We start from the raw sequence: 6520 nt of genomic DNA, 5'->3' as shown, positions 1-6520 counted from the left end.
CTCCTCCCCAACAGGGAATATTTCTCTGCTTCTGCTTCTTATTGCTAATTCTTCTTGCTTGTTCCTGAGTATAACACTCGTCTCATTAAGCTTTCAGATATGTTCTGTTTTTGCTTGATGTTCAATTATATAAATGCTCACTCCCTTTAACCACAGGAAGGTTTGTTTCTGCAGCTGCAGTGCCCTGCTGCTTGCTATGCCAAGCCAGATTTCCATGCCGAAGCATTGGAGCTGAGGGCAACATTTACCTTGGAGGTGACAGTTTCTCAGGTCTCCTGCTTCTGTATTCGACACTGGCTGCACGGCCATGTGGTTGATGGGCCCTGGGTCTATATTAGCTGACTGGTCTAAGGGCTCCCTGACGTTGTTCTAGTTCTCTTGCTAATAGCAACCCACAATATGGTCACATAACTGCAGCTGCTGTGGTTTTGCTACAGATTTCTGTGATCATTTTGTAGGTATAGGCATCTACCCCTGTGGGAGGTCCTGTGATTTATACATAAAGATGTACATGTGATAGTGTCTGCAGATCCCATACTGACTCATTTTTTCCTGTTTTCCTCTTCCTTCTGTTCTTGGCGTCAGAACCAAGCACTTATTACTAAAGGTTGGGACTGTGTAGCCCAGGGCCTTTAACTCTTTTACCACCAGTCTGTGGGGTAGCTGCACCAAGAAAGCAGGGGAGAACAGGGGAGGGGAGAGCAGAGGAGAGCAGGGGAGGGGAGGGAAGGAGAGGGGAAGGGAGGAGAAGGGAGGGGAGAGTAGGGGAAGGGAAGTGGGGGGAGGGGGGGAAGGGAGGGGAGAGGGGGGGGAGGGGGGGAGAATAGGGGAGGGGAAGGGGAGAACAGGGGAGGTGAAGGGAGGGGAAGGGAGGGGAAGGGGGGGGAAGGGAGGGGAAGGGTCCATTGCTGCTCAGGCCTCCTGGATCTAAGCTGAAATCCTAGGAGTCAGGGTCCTCTTACTTCCTCCCACACATGCCAGCATTAGTGCTGACACTTTGTCTCTAGCCAGTCTCCAATGTAGTGGTTACGAGTGTGGCCCTGGGTCAGACCACCTGATTCAACCCTCGAGTTGCAGGATCGCCCTGGTAAGATTGCCAAATTTAGCAAAGACAAACAAATGCAAACTGGATACTTTTTAAATCTGAATGACAGATAAAACAATGAATTTTAGTATGAGTACATCCCATACAGTATTCCTACAGAGATATTATTTGTTAATTATTACATTTATCTTGGTGTCTAGTATTTTATCTGGTAACCCAGACCTCAGGCAAGCTACTTTACCCTCTAGGCCCACACTTCCTTATCCAGAACTTGAAAATCATAGCACTGCTTACCTGATAGGGTTGTCTTGAGGATTAAATGAGACAATGTAGAATGTCAGGGAAGTGCCTGCAGGTGCACATTTAGTAAGTGTTAAGTAGATATTCAACATAATGTGGTGAATATTCAGTATTGTGTAGTAGTATAGCATATGCATAGCCTTGGGAGTCATACAGACCAGGTTCAAACCCTTCCTCTGTCACTTGAGTGCATTGTGACCTTGGGCAAGTTATTTAACTTCTGTGCCTCAGTAGTCATCATTTACAGAATGGAGATAATTGTAGTTTTTACCTTATGTTGTTGAGTGGAGTAAATAAGACAATACATGGAAATCAGACAATGCCTGGTAAATGTATCAAATAGTATTCTATGTATTAAATAGTGATAAGGACATTATATAAATTATTTGTCTCCTCCAAGACCCTTCTTCCCACCTCCATCCATCATCTTTTTTGCGAAGCTTCTCTGTCCTATTCCAGCTGGCGCCAATTTTTCCTTCCTCTGAATTTCTGCAGTCCTTGCTGATTTTACCACCATGGGGCCCTTGATTATACTCTACCCTGCCCCTTGGACTGAGAATTACACCATCGGCCCCGCTGCGCTCCAGCTTGCAGACAGTTATGGGACAGTCTCCCTAATCTTGAAAGCAACCATGGAAAACCTGAGGGAAAACACCACCATTACATCCACCCCGTAAGCTTTGAACAACGTCATCTCTCAGCATGTGGAGGGAGGGTCTGGGCTGGATAACACCTCGGCCCCAGGTTCTCTGCAGATGCAGCACCAGCAGAGCAAGCAGCACGAGGTCCAACGCAACCAGGAGCTCCTGACGCGCAGCCTGCAGCTTCAGGAGCGAGAGGCCCAGGCGGAGGTTAAAAGATGCAGGAGCAGCTGGAGCCAACAGGCAGTGTCGGCAGAGCCTGGGCATCACCAGCAAGAGGCTGCGTGAGAAAGAGGACAGCCTGGCCCAGGCTGGCAAGACCATCAACATGTACTGAAGGGGAGGATCTCGGAATTGCAGTGGAGCATGATGGAGCAGGAGATGCGGGGTGAAGTGCCTAGAGTCAGAGAAACAGTAGCTGCAAGAGCAGCTGGACCTGCAGCACAAAAAATGGCAGGAAGCTGATCAGAAAATCCAGGAACTCCAGGCCAACCAGGAAGTGAGAGCAGACCACAAGCAGCGGATTAAGGGTCTGGAGCAGAAGCTGTCCCTGCAAGAGCAGGATGCTGCAGTTGTAAAGTCTGAGACGGTGTGACTCCCTAGGCTGGAACAGCTGCAGGAGGAGAGCAGGCGCCTGCAGTTAGATGACAGAGACCAACGGGCTGCTCCAGGAGGAGCTGGAAGGGCTACAGAGGAAGCTGGGGTGCCAGGAGAAGATGCAGGGGACACTGGTTGGCTTGGAGCTGGGGAACGAGAGGCTGCTGGCCAAGCTGCAAAGCTGGGAGAGACTGGAGCAGACCACGGGCCTGAGTGTCAGGACTCCGGAAGACCTTTCCCGATGCATGGTGGAGCTGCAACAGAGGGAGCTTGCCTTGAAGAACAAGAACAGTGCCATCACAAGCAACGCCTGGGGGCTGGAAAAAGCCAGGCAGCAGCTGCAGGAGGAGCTCCAGCAGGTCAGCGGTCAGCTGCTGGAGGAAAGGAAGAAGTGTGAGACCTATGCAGCGTTGGCCTGGAGGCTCCAGAAATGGATCCTGCTGCTCACCAAGGAAGGGGACAGCATTTGGGCCATCCTGGGCTCCTATGACAGTGAGCTGACCCCGAGCGAGTACTTGCCCTAGCTGACCGGGCGCATGCATGCGGGAGGCCAAGGACATAGTGCAGAAGGTGCACAGCCACAGCGCTGAGATGGAGGCTTAGCTGTTGCAGGCCCTGGAGGAGCTGGGAGGCCAGAAACAAAGAACGGACATGCTGGAGATGGAGCTGCAGATGCTAAAGTCTCAGTCCAGCTCTCCAGAGTAAAGCTTCCTGTTTTCCAGGGAGGAAGTGGACACGCTCCGGTTGAAGGTCAAGGAGCTGGAGAGAGAGCGGAGTTGGCTAGAGGAGGAAAAGAGGATGTTGGAGGTGCAGCTGGAGCGGCGCACTGCGGGGCCACTATGACCAGAGCAAAACCAAAGTGCTGCACATGAGCCTGAACCCTGCCAGTGTGGCCAGGCAGCACCTGTGCGAGGACCACAACCAGCTGCAGGCAGAGTGCAAGCGGTTGTGCGGGAGGAAGCACCGTTCCAGCTAACCTTAAGGCCACCGCTAGGAGTCTGCCATCATCTGAGCCTGTGACAGAGCTGAGGAAGCAGGTGGAGAGTGTCGAACTGAAGAACCAGCAGCTCAAGGAGGTTTTCCAGACCAAGATCCAGGAGTTTTGCGAGGCCGGCTGCAGGCTCACCGGCTACCTGGTGCACCTGCGGCACCAGGACAGCATCCCCGCCTTCCTCAGCTGGCTTACCCTCGAGCTCTTCAGCTGCCAGACCATGGCCTAGCCTGCAGCCTCGGGAGGGCAGTCGCTGTGCTCTGCCTGACCTGCAGGTCCCCTGCCCGGCAGCCATAGGCTGGTTGCACGTCCTGCCTCTCCAGGCCAGCGGCACAACTGACAGACATGCTGGGACCCACCCACATTGGACATCCTGCTGTGTAGCCACACCCTCCCACGCGCAAACCCCCTTCATCCCAGAGCCTGGTGAATGTGGGTCTGCCACTGACCCTGGCTTCTCACCTTGTGAAATAAACTCTTATCCTACAGACAAAAAAAAAAAAAAAAAAAAAAAATTAGAATCACCTTGGGAGCTTAAAATACTACCAAGATGCTGATTGATTTGGCCTGTGTTGGGGGCCTACATATCAGTTTTAAAACCTTCCCAGGTGATTTTCATGAGCAGCTTCTCTGCAGTATGACTGCTTTAAATATAAACTGGATGGCTTGCCTGACTTGTGGTTTTTGCAAAGTACAGAATGTTTCAGAATCGGCTGTAGGTTAAGACCTCAATATCTTTTTCTTTTTTATTTTTTTGCTTCTGGACTGTAGGTAAAACAACTCTAAAATGACTTGATGTTCTTCCAAATTACTGTGTAATTAACTATCACTGAACGAACTTCTTGTAAGACTTTGCAATGGTATATTCCAATATCCTGTTCAGCCACAAACTGAGAGCCAATTTTCCAGTGTGGGGTAAACCTTGGTTCATGGAAACTGATTACTACAATCACCCGGTGGCCCAGGAAGGAAGGAACAGAGGTCACAAAACTAGTCTGTTAGAGAGGATGGGAAGCTTGGAGCAGAGCATTCCAAATTTTAATGTGGACACGAATCAGCTGGTGGTAGGCAGGGGTCTTGTTAAAACCCAGATGCTGATTCAGTAGGTCTGGGGAAGGGACTGAGAGGCTGCAGTTTTATAAGCTCCCACGTGGAGCCAATTCTGCCGGTCCAGGGACCATGCCGGGATAGCAAAGCCTTGGAGAAATCTGGCTTACACAGCTTTTAAAAATTTGCAATGCCTAAGCCCCACCCAGATCAAGTGAATTAGAATCTCTGGGAATAGGGCCTGAACATCGGTGTCTTTTCAAAGTTCCCTGACCAATTCTTATGGGTAGCCAAGACTGAGAAACCTATCTAGCAGATGAGGAAACTGAGAGTCAGGTGAAAAAGTAAAAGAGCCAGCTGCAAGGGTGGTCCCCAAGTTTTGAAACCAGCACCCAAGCTTCTGGCCACAAAAACCTTCTTCCTCAATTCTATGGAGACACAAAGCATGAACCCAGAAAGTGGAGGCTACAGTGGGCAGAGATCATGCCACACTATATTCCAGCCTGGGTGACAGAGCAAGACTCCAACTCAAAAAAAAAAAAAAAAAAAAAAAGGCTGATATCTGATTGGATATGCACTAATCCAGGAGTGTTTCCAGCTGAGTGTCCTTAGCCCTTAAAAGCGACCCCACTCTCTCCATATACCATTAACTACTATGGTTTTGTGACCTCCTGGGACCTCCATTCTGTATGGGCTTTCAGCTGCAGGGTGAAATTTGGGGTAGAGTTATCAGCTTTCAGTCACTGTCAGATTACTCAAATCTCAAAGGTAGACACCCTACACTTAGGGGAAGAGATTTTTCTCCTATGCAAATTAGGGCTACAATAAGATTATTTCCTTGAGATGACTTTTCACCTTCTATTTCCAGGGACAAGGAAATAGGAAGTAAAACTTTTTTCCATAGAACCCATTAGTATCATTTTAACATATTTAAGGTCCATGCATATTTGTATTCAATAGAAGACTAAATATCAATATATTATATAATATATTGTAAAATATATCAATATAAATCTTATATTTATTATTGGGATCTGCCTAATCTTATATAAGATTTTATATACACAGCTTTAAAAAATTTGCAATTCCTAAGCCCCACCCAGATCAATTGAATGAGAATCTCTGGGAATAGGACCTGGGCGTCGGTGTTTAATTTTTAAAGTTCCCTGACTGATTCTTATGTGCAGTCACATAATCTTATATAAGATTAGGCAGAGCTCAATAATAAATATTGGAGGGCTTTTAAAAATTCTAGTGTTGGCCGGGCGCAGTGGTTCAGGCTGTAATCCCAGCACTTTGGGAGGCCCAGTAGGGCGGATCACAAGGTTAAGAGATTGAGACCATCCTGGCCAACATGGTGAAACCCTGTCTCTACTAAAAGTACAAAAATTAGCTGGGTGTGGTGGCACATGCCTATAGTCCCAGCTACTTGGGAGGCTGAGGCAGAAGAATCCCTTGAACCCATGAGTCGGAGGCTGCAGTGAGCCAAGATCGTGCCATTGCACTCTAGCCTGGTGACAGAGACTCTGTCTCAAAAAAAAAAAAAAAAAAATCCAGCCAGGCACGGTTGCCCAGCACTTTGGGAGGCTGAGGCAGGCAGATCATGAGATCAAGAGATTGAGGCCATCCTGGCCAACATGGTGAAACCCCGTCTCTACTAAAAATTCAAAAAAATTGGCTGGGCATGGTGGCACACACCTGTAGCCCCAGCTACTCAGGAGGCTGAGGCAGGAAAATTGATTGAGCCTGGGAGGCAGAGGTTGCAGTGAGCCGAGATCACACCACTGCAGTCTGGCCTGGCAACAGAGTGAGACTGCAGCTCAAAAAAAATCCTATTGTTTAGACCAAGTAATCAGAATCTCTGAGACCAGGCATCAGGGTAACATCAGTATTTTTTTA

At 48.7% G+C, this 6520-nt stretch overlaps 1 pseudogene; it reads left to right on the top strand.

Moving 5' to 3' along the window:
• Positions 1 to 1782: 1782 nt before the first annotated feature.
• Positions 1783 to 3910, top strand: LOC116532356 (annotated as a pseudogene).
• Positions 3911 to 6520: the final 2610 nt, after the last annotated feature.

The sequence above is a fragment of the Sapajus apella genome, unplaced genomic scaffold, assembly GCF_009761245.1.
Source record: "Sapajus apella isolate SASKATOON/1434 unplaced genomic scaffold, GSC_monkey_1.0 scaffold3, whole genome shotgun sequence".
Classification (NCBI taxonomy): domain Eukaryota; kingdom Metazoa; phylum Chordata; class Mammalia; order Primates; family Cebidae; genus Sapajus; species Sapajus apella.
The sequence above is the reverse complement of the archived record's forward strand: the minus strand, read 5'-3'. Positions and strand labels throughout refer to the sequence as shown.